Genomic DNA, 19068 nt, shown 5'->3' with positions numbered 1-19068 from the left:
ATAACTAAATTTTGATCGTGTTATAAGATACTGTAAATTAGCTACTAATAGTCGTATATATGCAAAATTTAGTTGTCATTTATAGTCACAAATTTATCATTTGCAGTAGCCATTTATCTTTTTTAGTAATTTCATATTCATTATATAAATGACTAATTTAGTATTTTATATTCATTTCATTTATTTTCATTAATAATTATTGTAAACGACTAATTTAGTTGTATATTCATTTTGTTTGTGTTCATAATTAATCAATATAAACTACTAATTTAGTAGTTTTTGATTGATTTTATGTGCTCATTATTAATCAACACACATAGTATGATTTTGTGACTAAACTAAAAATATGTTATACAATGTGCACTGGTTCATCTAATATGAAAATGCAAAGTTACATATATTAATTACAATACTAAACAATATCAAGTGCAACTATAAATAATTTCAACCTCATAAATTATATTGTATGAAATGTCAAGTATTACAAAATGAGTTTACAACTTAATATTGGCTAGACTACAATTTACACATGAAATGTTGTTTCATCACTACAAAACATTTTCATTATGTTGCCAAAGAATTTCAAGTGAATTCACCAACTTTGAAAACTTTACCATCAATCTCTATGTGTGTGGCTTATATGGGATATTGGCTTTAAGGGTATCACTAGACTGGTTCTCTTCTCTCTCTTTTTTCATTTTTTTCCCAAGTGTTATTGTTTTCCTCTTTCTTCAAATCCTGATGCTGACCATCAATACTGAGTTCCTTTTCTGAAAACAAAAGAAGATACAGTACAGAGTGTAATACATGAAATATGATGAACACTAGAATATAAACTAAAGTAGAGTATAAAGGATTTATATGACATATGTCTTAACATCAACAATGTTAAAGTCATTTTCCCCCATAAAAGCAAGAAGCTCGAACAAGATTTCTTTCGTTGAGCGATAGTGGCCACTATGTGGTTAGATGACGTGTATAAACAAAGAAAATAAAATGTCACCATAGAAAATAACACCTTAATAACTTAGAATTCAACCTTCAGGGAAATCTTAGGCACAATCATGCTAACTAAGTTACATTCTAAAAATCTCAAGCTATAAATAACTTTTGAAAACAAATAATCTGAGGTGTGATGTCTAATCCTTGTTGTGTTATTTGCAACAACATATCATTCTCTAATGCATGAACTTGGTCAAGTATATAAACAACATGTGATCAAATAACAACATGAAAGTAAAGTTTTCTAATAGTCATGAAAATATTTCAACACAAAACAATTAACAAAATTTCAATCAATATCATGTAATACTAGTTTCATCTTCAGCTTTGGTTTTTGTTTAAATGGACATGATACCAAGTATTTTCAATTTCATAGTTAATATACAAATAAAAATCTAAAGTGACGCTTAAAATATAATCAAACAATAAAGAGAGGATATCATGGAATGGACATTGCAATTATAAAAAAATTGTTTACCTATCAATCGATGTATTGTCAGACATTCCTAAAACATTTGCTTGCCCAAAATAACCATGAGGTGAAAGAATCACAACATCTAAAACATCAATGGACAACCTATGTTCAAATCATTTTTAATTTTGTCACTTAAAAAATAATTGAAGCAAGATATAACACTGATCTCAAAAACTTACAAAAAAAATCGTTAGTGGCACAAACTCTCCCAGTATTTGTATTAGAGCTTAGAAGAATTTTGTATACTCCTTTTAGGACTATCTGCAATATGCCACTTGTCTTTAGTAAAGTTCAACAACATATTACACTCTTTAAATGGAAAATCAGATATAGTTTCAATAAACAGACTGAGAACTTAAGAGTGAAATGCACATGGACACTAATATCATTGAATAGACAATATGTTACCAATAAGAAGATTGTTTTTAAGAATTTAAAGGAGGACCAAATACCAACCCAAGCATGATTTAAGAGCCTTTTGAAGATTGCCATACTTCTCTCTCGTGGACCCTTTCAGCATGCATTGGAAATATCCGGTAACAATGTAACCTGTAGTTCTAGCCATTGAATTAAAAGAACCAAATGTTGTTTTCAACCTCTTTCTCTTGGGAGTGTTGCTTTTACATTGCCCCTATTTCTGAGTGTGTCATCCCATCATCCAACCTACACAAGGAAAAAAAATATATTCAGTTGTTGAATATATTGGAAATCAAATGTAAAATTAACTCAACTTGATCTTTACATGGCATAGGAATAATGAAATGGTAAAATAGAAGCATGCTAACTCATAAACAGGAGATGATAAAAAAAAATAATGGAGCATTGTTTCCTGCCATAGAATTTTCTCTGGCCACAAGAGTCGAAAGGATGTCATGTATCAACATATGCTCCTCATTGGTACATGCATTTCCTTATTCCATGAAATCCTGCACATCTGCTACCCTCTTACTAGACATGACCCTCGATCCTAGAGCTTAAGCATAGTGAGAATAAAGCTTCTTAAAGCATGCATGCAACTTGATATTCATGGTCAAAGTGAGAATAAAGCTTCTGCAAACATGCATGCAACTTTTCCTCTTTAAGACCGGTGCTTGGCACATTGCCTCTTTAAGATGTTCGAAGGCCTTTGTTGCTTCTGGAGTCCATGAAAATGCATCTTTCTTCAATAATGTTGTTAGAGGTGCTACTATTCTCCCATAATTTCTTAACAAACTTGTGATAATACCCTGTCAACCCGAGAAATCCTCGCAGATGCTTTATGGATGTGGGGATTTTCCATTCCTTAATGGCTTTAATTTTTCTAGGGTCTACCTTAACTCCTTCATGAGATACAATATGACCCAGATATTCCACCTCTTGTACTCCAAGAAACATTTGGATCATTTTGCATATAATTGTTTCTCCTCCAATAGTTGTACCACCCTGTCAACATGTTCAACATGATCCTTCCAACACTTGTTGTAGATTAGTATATCATGAAAAAATACTAACACAAATTTTCTAAGGAATGGTTTGAAAATGGAATTCATCAGACCTTGAAATGTAGAAGGTGCATTGGTAAGGCCAAAAGGCATGACCAAAAATTCATAATGAACCTCATGAGTTCTAAATGCTGTTTTCAGAATGTCCTCAGTCTTCATTCTGATTTGATGATTTCCTGAATGAAGATCGAACTTGGTGAAGTAAATTGATCCATGCAATTCATCCAGTAATTCATCAATGACCAGAATGGTAACTTATCTTTAATAGTGAGCTTGTTGAGCTCCCTATAATCTGGACACATGCGCCATGATCCATCCTTCTTGTGCACCAATACTACTGGAGCAGAGAAAGAACTTTGACTAGGTTGAATTATACTAGCCTCTAGCATTTCTGCAACCATACATTCAATTTCACTCTTTTGGGCATAGGGATATCTGTACGGCCTGATGTTTGGAGGAACACTTCCTAGAATCAGATGAATAGCATGATCATGATCACAAATAGGTGGGAGACCTTTGGGAGTCTCAAATACCTTGGAATGATTGTCCAAGACTTTTTGGAGATTTGGAGAAATAGATGATTCCGATGTGGAAACATCCAGCAAACATAATTATGCAATTACACCTCTTTGTCCTTTTCTTAGAAGCTTTTTCATACCGTTAGAGCTGATTATCTTTCTCGGTTTCCTTGCAATACCCCTTAATTCAACTTCCTTTCCTTCTGCAGAAAATTTCATGAAAAGTTCTTGAAAATTAAAAGCTATTGTACCCAGGGATTGTAGCCATTGGACTCCTAGTACAACATAAGCACCTCCCATTGGAATGGAAAGCATTGGGCTAGTCAATACATATTCTCCCATGGATAGCTTGATATTATGGCACTTTCTAGAACAATTTATCGTTCCTCCATTTGCAACCGTCACTTGACACTCCAGTGCTGGATATAGGAAGCAATTCAATTCTTTTGCTATCTTACAATTAATAAAATTGTGGGTACTTGCTGAATCAATCAACACTATTACCTTTTTCTTCTTGATTTGTCCTTCTATCTTGATGGTTTGAGGAGTGGTAATTCTAGCCAATGCATTACAAGATATGGTCGGGTTCATTTCTTCTTTATCTAGGCTTTGTTCCTGGAGTATATCCTCCTATTTTGACCTTTCTTGCTCCTTTTCTTCTTCCTCTTCACAATCTATGTAGAATAATTTCTTCTCAGCACACTTATGACCTTCAGTGTATTTACTATCACAACTGTAACAAACCCCTTTTTCTCCTTTTTCTTCCAATTTTTGTGGTGTCAACCTTATAGGTTGTGGAATACTAGGGGCAACAACACTTCCATCTTTATAGTTGTGAGTGGTATGCTTCTGGTTGCCATAATTTCGCTTTCCATTTTTCTTGCTAACCTGAATGCCTTCTCTAATGAGTCAGGTTACCAAAGGCAGACATCATGTTGGATATTATCCTTTAAATTCCCTACGAACACATCAATCCTATGCTCCTCTGGAATAGTTTTTACCCTTATGTTAAATTTTTAAAACTCCTCATTGTGCTCCATTATTGAACCCTTTTGTTTGAGACTTATCAATTGGCTAAAAAAGTGTTTCTTTTCGTATCCCCATAATGTGCTATCAATTCTTCCATAAAAATTTCCCAAGTGATAATTTGTTTATGAGAGCAAAGCCATTGATACCATACAAACTGATTTGGTTTCAAATATAAAGTTGCAATACATACCTTTTGTGTGTTTTGCACATTATTGAGATTGAAAAATTGCTCCATCTGTAATATCCATGTTGCGGGATCCTTGCCATCAAACTTCCTCATATCGATTTTTGGAATATGGTGGGTCTACAGTCCAACATTAGAGTCTATGAAATTGTGATTAAAATTTCTTTTGTTCTCACCATGAGTTTCCTTTACTACCCTTTCACCATTAGTAAGCATCTCTTGTAGAAACTTTATCAAATATGTCCTCAAATCTTCCATGCTTGTCTTCAAATCTATCTTCAAATCATCCATCTTAGCTTCCACGTCATTCATCTTAGCTTCTACGCCTTTCTTTAAACAATCCATATTAGCTTCTATGCCTTTCTTTAAACCATCCATCTTAGCTTCTACATATTTCTTTAAACCATCCATCTTAGATTCTGTTACTTTTTGTGCAAGTGACACTTGTTGCCCTTGGTCTCGTAATTTTGATATATCATGTTGCATTTCTTCCTCTTCTTCATGAGTCATGCTAGAGCTTTCAGGTTGCTTACTAGGTGTTTGCATTTTATTTCCTTGGGGCATCAATTACCAATAATAATCCTTTACTATGCCCTTCGAATTCCTTCAAACTATTTTTTCAAACCAAGCTTATGCAAAAATTTAAAAAAACTACACATCTTTTTTCACTTTGTAGTTGATTGATATTGAATTTGATGTATCTCTGTAATTTTAGATTATCCAATTCTAAAATTGTGACTTACAGTAGCCCTTTGTGTCCTCTTTCCAATGCCACCAGTCTTATCCAAATTGAATTCTCCAGGGAAGAGTTATGCCAAATCTCCCGTAGTGACGTGATTATAGACTAGTTCAGTAGAGCGAACTTGTACGACGTGCCACAAGTTACTGTTTTGACATTTGGCTCTTAAAAATACACACAAGAAACTGCATTTTGTCCTCTTTCTGTACCTTCTTACAAAATTTTAAGCCGATGCTCAGAGAGAAAGTTATGACGATTTTTCCCAGGTCACCTGTTTGGAATGTAATTCAGGAGTCTACAAAAAGACCAACTTCCTCAGATCATATCTCCACAAATATAGTGTGAAAAGATTTGAAATCCGTACCCGAGGTTCAGTGTGATTTCGTCTCAAATGGGTTTTGTTTTTAGCTTCTGAAATGTCGCAGAAAAAAACTTATAGTGAAATTTCCATGGTAACCTATTTGGAGCAGTGAAACCCTAGAATCCAAACCTCTGATACCAAATGTTAAGAAACCAGCTCACAAAAAGATAGAAAAGATAGATTAACGCCTTAGAATTTAGCCTCTTTAAGGGGGAAACCTCCTTTACATTACATAAATGAACAATTCTTTGATGATTCAAATGACATAACCTCCTTTCTAGATATATGAGTCTAAGGAGTCACAATATAACCTAGCCGACCTAACAATAATAATATAAAGCCACAAAAATAACAATAGAGGGATTCTATGGGGCACAGTAATAACAATATTGGGACAACAATATTAATAAGGGATACAACTATAATAGTAATGGGGTAATCACTAGTATTATAGGGACCTAACAACATTTCATGGTCAAACCAATGAATGTGGCAATGACATTGAGATTTCACATTCTTGGCTAACATTGTTTACCTAGAACAATGTTCTTGATAACTGGAATTTCTCGTTCTCATTCTTGGTACATGTTTCCTGCACTGATCATTATAGACAACTTGATTTCATAAAGTCAAATAGACATCAAAATTTAACCATAACTCCAATAGTCAACTATTAAGGTCCATCTTGCATAATGAATTTTAAGGAATTGCTCATCATATCCCGGTAAATTTCTAATTTAAGATCCTAATATCATGGACTATAATCAATATGATTAGCCTCACATATTTCATCACAAAAATAATTCTCCTTATATAATGACCCAATTTTAAATTAAAATCATAACCTTCAAAGTTGTCATTACAATCATCCATCATTAGCCTCAAATGAGGACATGCATATTATGGCTTTAAATGAAAACTATAATCTAATTGAAAGATACAATTTATGAAGCATGCATAAATATTTGAAGATGTAATCAATGTGAAGTATGTAATTTATGCAACATATTTTAAAATAAAAAATAAATAAATATGTAATTTGTACCACATGTTTTAAAATTTAAAGATAGAAAATAAGTAAAAATAAATAGTAATAAGTAAACCAGCATAGATCCATCTTTACTCTAGATATACCAAGCAAGAGGGATCAAAATAAGTTTTCACTCTATATGCTTAGTAGATCTAGAGTAAAGATGGATCTATGCTGGTTTAACTCCCCCTTTAAATAGGCTAATACCTTAGGTCAATACCATGTGCCATCTTTATTTTTATTAATATTAATATTAGGGTTAATATTGTATTTTTGCATGGTATTAATAATAATTTGGCCCATTGTATTTGACCCATAGGGTTTACCTAAATAAAACCTCTTTTTTTAGTGTTCGTAAATATAAAGTGAATTATGGAGTAGATATAAAAATATGTTATATTTATTTACCATACCTCTAGTTTATTTATATTTTTATTAATTTACCATACCTCTTTTATAAATATGGTATTTGGCCCATGGTATTAAAATAGTATTTGGCCCATAGGCTTCACTTGAGTCTTCCTCATATAAAGAGGTTTATGGACTAAATATAAAAAGAGGTTTTATTTATTTACCATACCTTTGGAGTAAGTATAAAAAGAGGTTCTGTTTATTTACCATACCTCCACTTTATTTTTATTTTTATTTATTTATCATAGCTATTTTTTAAGTGTTCATAAACCTCTTTATATTTTAAATTTATATTGTGTTTATATATAATAATAATTATATTGATTTCTAAATAGGACCGACATTATATTAAAAATGTTAAATGTTTACGTTTACATTTACATTTACATTTTTATGTGAGACCTACCCCATACTGGGTTGTAGAGCACCTCTTGGCACAATAAATAATAATACGTAAAAATCAATAATAATAATAAGTAATAAATTGTAGCTAAGTAATAATAGCAATAAATAAATAATAATAAGTGGATAAATAGTAACAAGTATAAATAATACATATTTAAATTTAAAAAGTTTACATAAATACATTATATTTTTACCCAAAACTTTATAGATTACCCATAAATGTTCTTAATCTTTATTGAAATCGAGGTGTTATGGGTGTTTGGGAGTCTAAGTGGAATTTAGTAAAATATCAAAAATAAAAATAAAAACAAAAAAACAAGTTTATTAAAATGCATAATTTACGTAAGTCCAAATGTTTAGGAGTTTGGGATAAAAATAAAATGACCAATCTATGTAAGTTGAAATGTGTAGGAGTTCGAGATAAGAATAAAATGATCACTCAAAGAATACCCAAATGTCTGAGAGTTTGGGATAAAAATAAAATTACCAACCTACATAAATCCAATTGTCTAGGAGTTCGTGATAAAAATAAAATGACCACTCAAAGAATACCCAGATTCTCAATAAGAACTCATAATGTGAAAGACTTTTAAAAATAATAAAAGCTAGGTTTTTTGAAAAGCATGATCTGGGAGTTTGGGATAAAAATAAAATGACCACTCAAAGAATACCCAGATTCTCAATAAGAACTCATAATGTGAAAGACTTTTAAAAATAATAAAAGCTAGTTTTTTTTAAAAGCATGATCTGGGAATATTCAGAAGCTCGAGAGATTCTGAATAAGAACTGATAATGGGGAAGGCTATTAAAAATAATAAAAACTAGTTTTAAAAAAAAACATGATATGGGGAGATTTAGAAGTTCCAGAGGCTAAAACATTTTTGATGTTGGAAATTTTATTTGCAAAAGCATGATATAAAAGATTTATCAAATGAGAAATAATATTTAGAAATAAATTATACGGAATAAATTCTTAGATCCATATATATCCGAGATCTGAGGTGTAAACAAGCTCGAAATTTGTAAAAATGCCCTGATGTAAGGAGAAAAAATGAAATTTATTAAAGAAATGCATATAAAGTGGATTGAAACCATGTAAGGAGAAAAAATTAAATTTATTAAAGAAATGCTTATAAAGTGGATTGAAACATAATGGTGTTTTACAAAAATGCATGGAATCTAGACTTACTCACAAAATATTAAACCCTCGCTTATGCTTTATAGGTCCAAACTAAGCTAGAACTGCAGTTTCTCCACCGTCCTCATTCTCCACATTAATGTTCAACGTAGTCCTTATTTCCTAGGGAATGGATGTATACACACACAGAGAGGAAAAAACATCATCCTCGTTGAAACGTACCGCCTGGCAGATGCGCTCAAATAGCTCCCCACCTACTGCATATTCCATGAGTATAGCTAGATGGGTGGGAGTCAAAAATACCTCCTTGAAGTGAACTATGTTGGGATGCCGCAGAGATTTGTGATTAATAATCTCTGGCCTCACATTTTCATCAATCTTCCTCCACTGCTAGGCATCGTCTTTCCCCCACCTGGCACCAACCCCCTCCCAATAAGATCGGGAGGTAACTACACCCAACCAGTAGAAAAGAGGCCAACTAGTAGAAAAGAGGCTGCTTCCCTATGCTATGTTGGGAGGAGTGGGCGCCATTATGGTGACACAACTTAATGAAAATAGCACAGGACAATGCAGAGCAGATCCACCGAAAATCTAGCCTCACCAAGGAGATCTAGATCAATGCTACCATCCCAAAAACAATGCCAAGTTGTAAAACAATGCCAATTATCATGGAAGAATCTATGATCTATAACCCACAGGGTTTACCACCAAAGCACCATAAACCCCAAATTTACCGCCTCCACATTTTAATCATTTTTTTTCCTTCGTGATCGTTTAAATTCCAGTCCACACAGTTACACCATGGCGGCAAAACCTTCTCAACAAGAACAAAAAAATCGATGTGAAAATAAGAGTAGAAGAAGAACTCAAAAATAAAGCAAGAAAATTGAATTGCTAAAAAGAAAAAACAAAGAGTGGAAAAAAACTTAGAATCTCAACAATTTAGATTAGATCTAGGCAAGTGTGAGAAGATGTCCAGAAGAATTATGTAAATTAGAGACGCTTATTGATCTAACATGCATGTGTTGTAATAAATCCAATATGAAGCCTTTGTTTGTTTCATATGATCCCATGTTCATTTCTTTCCATAATAGAAATGCGAATTTTTACATGTAGCATCCAACTTGTTATAACAATTTAGTGAAATATTTATTTATACTCCTTTCACTTGCAAAAGAATTTTATTTGAGCCAATTTTGGCACATGAGCCTAAATAGTTTATCATAGGCTAGTGGATTATAATAAATTATTTTCATAGCATTTCAAGCACTAAATTTTATTTTCTTACACTTCTACATTAAATTTTATTTTACCGAGTTTCCTAAAATCAGATATTAAAATTGATTTTTAAGTAAAATAAAATGGCTATATTTTTTAATATTAAAAGTTAGTTTTAATTTGCTCCATGATGTGGATTAGTTGATGATGGAATGGGTTTTTAAGGCATTTTTTATAATGTTATTGGTTTAAACTTAGATTATCTTAGTGTACCATGTGTGAGGTAATGTGGGTATACTTGGAGGTGATTGTGTTAAAATTGATTTTCAAATAAAATAAATGGCTATATTTTTTAATATTAAAAGTTAGTTTTAATTTTCTCCATGGTGTGGATTAGTTGATGATGGAATGGGTTGTTAAGGCATTTTTTATAATGTTATTGGTCTAAACTTAGATTAGCTTAGTGTACCACATGTGAGGTCATGTGGGTATAGTTGGAGGTGATTGTGTTAAAATTGATTTTCAAATAAAATAAAATGGCTATATTTTTTAATATTAAAACTTAGTTTTAATTTGCTCCATGGTGTGGATTAGTTGATGATGGAATGGGTTGTTAAGGCATTTTTTATAACTTTATTGGTTTAAACTTAGATTAGCTTAGTGTACCATGTGTGAGGTAATGTGGGTATACTTGGAGGTGATTGTGGTAGTGGATAGAATCGATCACTGTCACGTAAGTATAAGCTCACTATAGTTGTCTATTTTTCCATATTCAAAAAATAACAATAAAAATAGTAATCTTATTTTTTAAATTTTATTGAATTAATTATTTATCAAAATTAGATGTTATTAAAATCTCATGATTTTATTGGAGGTATTTTAGGTGATGGAAATAAGGTAAACTAATTTTCTTGTAAGCATTTTCTAAATTGTGTCGTCACTCAAACACTCTCATAGAAAAAAAAATCCTTAACCCCACCTAGAATGCCTAAAAGACAACTCTCAAGCAAGCCACCCAATGTCACATTGGTGGCTTTCTCTCACTCTTTAGACTACACTGAAGGATATCCTTGTCTAAAGGGGGAATCCATAAAGATCGAGCTAAGCTAGGTCATTGAGTAATGAAGGAAAGTTCCTTAACAAAGACTAGTGATTTGACGCTACTCACGCTCAAAGTAAAAGGTTAGGGATAAGTGTATGAATAGTCAAACAAACCATGAATTATGAACAAATTTTAAATGATTTTAATTAGAAAACTATGCTTATTCATGCAACAAAATTATACTTGAAAAATGAAAAATAAAACTTGCTCAATTAACCATATAACATGAGATGTTAGTGAAGCATATATACAATGGCACAATAAAAATAGAAAATGAATCATAAATTGTGTCTATACAAGTAAGGCATTAGATCATTCATTCATCATATTCATTAGCATTGGAGATTGAGAGTTTTTTATCATCATCAAGAGACCATTCCATAATTAAGAGATCATACACCAATAGTATTAACCATGCATGAGATGTCAAAGCGTTATGTGTTTGCAACGATAAAATAAAGGAAATCTTCAAACTTTTCTTTGTTACTAAGGACAATGAAGAAAACAAAGTTGAATGTGGACCACTTACACATTTTTAACATTCAAATGTCATCCATTTATCATCAATTTATCACCATTTATATTTTGGTAGTTTGTAAATGTAGAATTGTGACCCAAATGATGCATTTGTAACATTCCAAAGTGTGTAATTATAGCTAATGAACCATGAGAAATACCATTAGCGAGTGAACACATTAACCACTATGTATTTAGAAAAAATTGTGATTAAGACTAGAGACCAATGTAAGTTTTAAAGCACCGTTGAACAATAAGAAATTCCATATCATGTCAACATCAAATATTTAAGAATTGTGTGCTTTGTCTAGATTGTGTGTAGAGTGCACCAATAATGGCACTATTGGGCTTTGATCACTATCTTGTTAATGTGTGTTAAGATGTGAAATTTCAAATTAGAAACTGAGCATACATCTATAAAAACGCAAGCAAGTAAACCGTCAAGATAATCTTAAAAATAATGAATTGTTATCCTTATGAACCAAGTCATTTCATGTTCCCATGCATTGATTTGTGTAAGGGCGTGGTTAAAATGTCAAATGTGTTAAAAAATGTAAGAAATAAATGTTTGAAGAACAAATTTGACCATGATGCAAATTTGTAAACCCTTTTCACAATTATTAAAGAGCTTAAATATCAAGGTTTTTCATGCATTCATGTACTCATGTGAAGCTTAAGAGTGTTTACTATGTCATAGATATGTTACCTAGATATGTCAAATCCAACATGAACAAGTATAAATATGATAATGTGTCCTTACAAGTAAAGCATTAATCATTTTTAATTTATGCTAATCATTTTTAATTTTGTCACTTATTCTCTAGTCATATATTTTAGTCCTAGACTAAATTAGTCATTTAAGTTAGTCACTTTTAGTTGAGTCACTTAATTCTAGTCATATATTTGATCCCTAGACTAAATTAGTCATTTAAGTTAGTCACTTTTAGTTCGGTCACTCAAAATTGCTCAAATCTAGTAGTAATTCACTTGAAATAATTGTGGTGACTAACTTTTTTAGTCACGTAGTCACTAATCTCTCATTTTGTACTAGTGATTGTTTTGATCTTTTTTGGGTCTACTGTGATGCCATCTTCTCATATAACGTGACCCAAGTATTGAATCTGATCTTTAAAGAAATCACACTTATTGAATTTGGCATACAACTGATTCTCCCTTAGTGTTTGCAATACTATTTTCAAATGTTCCTTATGCTCCTTCTGATTCTTAGAGTATATTAAAATATAATCAATGAATATCAATACAAATTTATCCAGGTATGGTTTGAAAATACCATGTATTAGGCTCATAAATGTCACTGGGGTATTCATGAGGCCAAACAACAATACCATGAACTCGTAATGTCTATATCGAGTACGGAATGTTGTCTTGGAGATGTCTTCTTCTTTTATTCTTATTTTATGGTAACCAGATCTTAAATCAATTTTCGAGAATACCTTAGCTCCTTGCACTTGATCAAATAGATCATATATACGTGGTAAGGGGTACTTATTCTTGATGGTGAGTTTGTTTAATTATCGATAATCAATGCATAATCTTAAGGTTCCATCTTTTTTCTGTACAAATAAGACAGGGGCTCCCTAGGGGGACATACTAGGATGAATATAATTTTTATCTAAAAGCTCTTGTTGCTGCATTTTGAGTTCGTTTAACTCAGGTATGCTCATGCAGTACAGGGCTCTGGATATAGGGGTTGCACCCGAAATTAACTCAATGGTGAAATCAATATCATGCTTTGGTGGTAAACCTGGTAAAGATTCTGGAAATACATCAACAAATTCTTGAATAACAGGAATATCTTCCAGGGAGGTCATTTTATTTTTAGTATTCATGAATCCTACATGAACAACATATATTTGACAACCCTTTCTAATACATTTTCCTAGATGACTAGCAGTAATGGGACGTAACTTGGTATTGGTCTTAATTCCTTGGAGCTCTTTTCTTTGGCCTAATTCAACAATAAAACTAACAGTTTTTTGTTTGCAATATACTAAGGACAAACACCTTTCTAGCCAATCCATTCCAATTAACACGTCATATGAACCCAAAGGAAGTATATTAAGGTCTACGTGAATAGGCTATCCTGAAATTGTTATGGGGCAACGTTCTGTTTTCATGGTTACTCTTCTTTTTGTCCCCGTAGCTAGTTGCACTAGCCATGGTTTTGAGAACTTACTACTCTACAATTGACATTTATCTACCACCTTAGGACTAACATAGCTTAAGCTAGTGTCGGGGTCAAATACAACAAAGACAGGTTTCTTAGCAATCATACCCTCACATTCGATCATAGTGGGTTGGAATTCTTCCTGGTGATCATTCAAGGTAGCATTAATTCTAGGTATACTTCCTGCCACATCCCCAACCATGCATGCCTCTTGCATATTGGATAACTGTTATTTTCTTGCCTTATGCGGGCAATTCTTGTAGTAGTGAGGTTCTTCGCATCCCGGGCATTGTAGCTGTGGTTTTGATTGTTGATCATTGAGTGATTTAGTATCTCCTTCTGGCTGCCTATTTTCTAAATAAGCAGTCTTGGACTGATTTCTAACTGGAAATCTATTGAGGGGCTCTTGTTGTACGTTTCTGCCACTAGAAAATCTTGAGTGTTTATTTGGGGTCAAACTTCTACCTTTCTTGTTTAGACTCCCTTTTGGTCCTTCATTCTTTTGTTTCATCTACTGGTAATAGATGTGAGCTTTCCACACAACGTCATCCAGTGCCTTGGGGTAGCCAAATTCTAATTTCTCTTTCATGAAGTTGGGTAAGTTTCTGATGAAACGTTGAATTTTGGCCTTTTCTTCTTGCATGTAAGGCACATAACCGAGTAGGGAAGTGAATCGTGTCACATATTCATCCATGGTCAAGGTGCCCAAACTTAACTCATGAAATCCCTTTGCCTTTTCATCGTAATACTGTTCAGTTAAATATTTATCCTTGAAATGTTTTTAGAACTCTTGCCAGGTGACTTCTTCTTCATTGATCTTCTTACTATTTTGATTTCTTCCCACCATAAGGTGGCCTTACCTCTTCATTGATAAACTGCCAACAATTCCTTCATTTTTTCTGTGTACTCATAAATCTGGAATTATTTTCTCATATCAATTAGCCATGTCTCTGTTGCCTCCTCCAATTCCCCTTCAAAGAGTGATGGCTTGATCTTTTTAAATTTTCCTTGTAACTCAGCGTTCTGTCTTTTAGTTTTGCACTGGTCGGAAACATTGTCGGAGCACCCCTTCCTCGTCGTCCCCATGTTTCTCTGACTCAGCATTCTCTTCTCCATGTTGAGCCATCAAGGTCTTCTCCCGATCCTCCACACTAGGGTCTGGATGCCATTGATTTTGTTGGTTAGACAAACTTCTGAGAATTTTCTCCTGCTCTTCTTGTAATCTTTCATTATCTATTCTTAAATTTATCATTTCAGCATGCAGCTGCTGAACAGTCTCGAGTAACACCGCATTAACTTGTCGTGACTCTTCGCCTAGCTGTATCCAAATAGCAAGATTGGTGTTTACATAAGTGGCTTCAGGTGGGTCGGTTGGTCCTGGGCTCTCCTACATTTTTCCTTATCTCTTTCTCTTTTGTTGGTGCAAACTCTATGTTCACACATAAGTTTATTAGTAGTAAAAAAAAACACATTGATTTTCAGTACATATTTTATTCCCAAAGAGTCTCAGTGTATGAACCTGAGCTCTGATACCATTTGTAACAAACATTTACATAAAAAAAAATCTTTTTAAAACAACATACCAACCTACACCATTCCATATCAAATTAATTGACAAGATTTCAATCGAATCCCGAGGTGATTAAAGTGTTAAAGTGTGGATACGGATGGCACATGGTTCTTAACCTTATCATTTAATATTCATGTCAGTCCCATCTACAAATATTTCAATGGTGTTTAAATCATATGGCGCCCTTCCCAAAACCTTGGTTGGCTAAAAGCTATACTCGTAGGCTAGGCCACGAGTTAAACATAGGAGCAATGAGGATTAATGAGATAGGGACAACATAGATGGGGTCCTTCTAATCGTCGATCTCTTGATGATCCGACGGTGCAAAAAACTTAGGGTTTTACCTAACCGATTCATTCACCCTTGGTTGATGGTTAATAATTTCTGGCGATTGGGGTTGAGTTTCTTGTTACTCCACAATGTTTTACCTTTGCGAAGGCTGAGGAGGTTCAAACTCTTGTCACCATGATCTCTCGAGTCCTCCTTCTCACAACCACTACAGGTAAGATTTCCGTTAGCTTTGTCTGTCATTTCCAGCATTAAACTTTTCCAAAGATGGTTTGGGAGTCACTGTCTAACTGAACCTTGTTGTTCTGTGTAAGTGTTTGGCCTTTACACTCAGGGAAGACTTGACTGCTTGGTTCTCATGGAGGTTAGTCTGGTTGAAGTTGTTGTTAATCAAGGTAAATAACAGCCTCTAGCTAGAGAACGACTATTTTCCTTGCTTGTATCATGATATGTTAACCTGAATGAACTGAGTCAAGGTATCATGGTTTTATTGACAAGATGGTGACTATGAATTCAAGATTATTCTTCATCTACAAGTACATGCTTAATATTCATTTCTTGTTTTAAATTCAAGGTTTATTACCATAGTCTCTGATGAGAGGTCATGCTTATTGCAGGTATGCTACCTGCCCTTTGGTTCATTTGGAACAACACTGAAAAAGGTCTTGCCCTCACCAGATACTTCTTCGTCATACACAGGTTGGATATACTCCTACAATGAAAATGAATTTAGCTTTTTCTGAGGTTGGGGCTAGGATTCGACCACCGTTCTTTGGTCCTTGGCTCACTGAGACTGACTCTAATGGTCGATGTGAAAGACTGTCAAGGGTTTTATGCATTGCACTTTTAATTCTTAAATCTTCTGCATTTGAATAGAGCTATTAGCTCGAACATCTAGGACCAGGAAGAATTACTCTTATGTTTAGTTTATATTTTCCCTATGCGGCGAGGATGTTGTACTATTTTGGACCTATTCGATTGTTAACATATACCATGTATATCTTTTGTTTCTTTTTAATGAATTTTCTAGTTTCTCTTTCATAACTTGCAATTTACATTATCGAATGAGGGTTTGCAATGCTTCTCTACTCCTATTTTTATGGTATCATTTTCTTGGAAACCGTTTCTTTTAACTATATTAAACAATTGCTATTTCATTAAAATATCATTACCAATAATTTTCGTAAACACAACATATGTTTCTTGGCTTCTAGCCCTAGTCAGTTAATATCCAATCATCAACATGTAATAAAATATAAATTAAGATTTAACATAAATCAATTTAGTAACTTCCACTAATTTTATGTGACTTGGGGGTGTTACATTATATATCAACTCCATATTAAAAACTAAAGAAAGTACACATCTCCCTAGTTATGGAAAGTGAAGATATAAGAAAATTTCTAATTTGAATTACTTTATTTTTCTCTAGATAAAATAGATATAAAATTATGTTATTTAATAAGGACATTGAAATATTTTCCTTATGGGTGACAATAATTTTTTTTTGCTATTAATATATTTTTGTTTTAAATATCACATATAAACTAAACATAGAATGAATTACACATCATGTAATATCAATAATATTATTTATTTTCATCTCCATATTAAGTAGTGAAGAAATAACATTTCTTTCTCATATTATTATTTTATTTATTTTTACTCATCTCCATATTAAGTAGTGAAGAAAACTCCATGGTACCAAAAAATCTGTCACCTTTTAGATATTAAAAGGGTGGAAGACGAAAAACACAATTAACATCCACTTTCATTTCCATAACATTTGCCACACTTCCAATCTTTTTGAGTTGTTAAGTCAACCTAACTATAGTGATCTTAGAGCACTTCTTTCCCTTCTTTTTTTATCATAGAAATAAACTTTTGAAGAGTCACAATTTATTTTTTTCTTTCTTTAGGTGCATTGGTATTAGTGGACGTTAAACATCATCAGCACCACTGAAAGGTAATTTTATTTCTTATTTTTAGTTACTTTATATTTTTTTATAAAATTAAAATGCAAATTAAACTATTTTAAATATGTTCAACATTAATTTATTTTATTAATATTATTTTTAATTTGTTAATTTAAAATATTATTTTACTATTTTCAAAAACAACATTAATAAAAACATTTCCACGTAAACTATAAAACTAAAGCTCCGTTGGATGTAATAAAAACATGTTAATCCATCTCAACCTTTACTTTATTATGAGATACTTTAAAAAATACTCTTTGGAAGCTAATCATCCAAGAACTCAATCTAACATATATCAATGCTAATGCTTTATTCTTACTGAGAAAGACAATGTTACCTCTTTTATTTTGATTAATATTTACGATACTATGTTAACATTCAAATCCAATGGGTTGATATTAACCTTCAATGCATTTATGTTAATATTAATTGTAATTTTATAAATGATGTATTTAGATAAGAATACGATTCATATCTTAAATTTATGTGATTGATGAATATATTAGATTTATAATTCTTTTATAATAAAATAAAACTCTTTTCTCGGAAAAGTGAGATAACTTTGATTTATATTCTAAATCAAAAAATATATACTTAACTATGGATTGTTGTCACTATAAAGAATTGTAATTAAATAGATTTTCTTAAATATATTTTAATTCACAATTGATTCGTTTTTAATTTTTTTTTTTTTTTTTTCTTTTATCTCATAATAAACTCTCAACCTTTATCCCTCCCATAAATTTTAGCACTAAATCTTAAATAAACGAACTGATTTACCTCTCTTATAAATGTAATCATAAGTAACAAAGAAAAGATGCCAAATTGATCCAAAATCTCTCTTAATTATACTCCAAATTTGACGGCCCACAATTTGTGGATATATTTCCAGCTAGCAGTTTCTTTTGGTCAAAGATTCATGGGCTTAAATATCAAAGTGACTTAAGTTGAGGATTTATGGAAGGTGATAGTTTCCAGCCTTGCAAGGGTCCTAGATCTGCCGTTGCTCGAGAATCATTTGTTATATGTGAACGCATAATGGATGAATATGTAGTTGAATGGCGACACATAATCAGTATTCATCTAAACGATGGATGAATATAGAATGGAGACACAAACGTTATGGGAAAACATCAAACAAATATCAGGCTAGTTATTATATTAATTGGTTCGAAACGCGTCGACGAATGTCTATCTACATGTGATTTAAGCCGAAATTATTCTTTCAAAAAAAATACTAGGCTGTGTATGTCTAAATTTAGATGGGTATCTACCCAAATATGCAGCAGTGTAAATCTGGATATATGCAACCCTAAATTCTTGATAATTCGTTCATTGCTAACGATATCATACTCCTTATAATGTATGCACTCTGTATAGCTTCATCATGATCAATATATTAAATGCTAGATATCTACTATTGTTCAGTTAACT

The sequence above is a fragment of the Pinus tabuliformis genome, chromosome 7 (assembly GCF_031772625.1).
Source record: "Pinus tabuliformis cultivar Carrire ecotype Pingquan chromosome 7, CPIR1, whole genome shotgun sequence".
NCBI classification, from domain to species: Eukaryota; Viridiplantae; Streptophyta; class Pinopsida; order Pinales; family Pinaceae; genus Pinus; species Pinus tabuliformis.
This window is presented reverse-complemented; position numbering follows the sequence as displayed.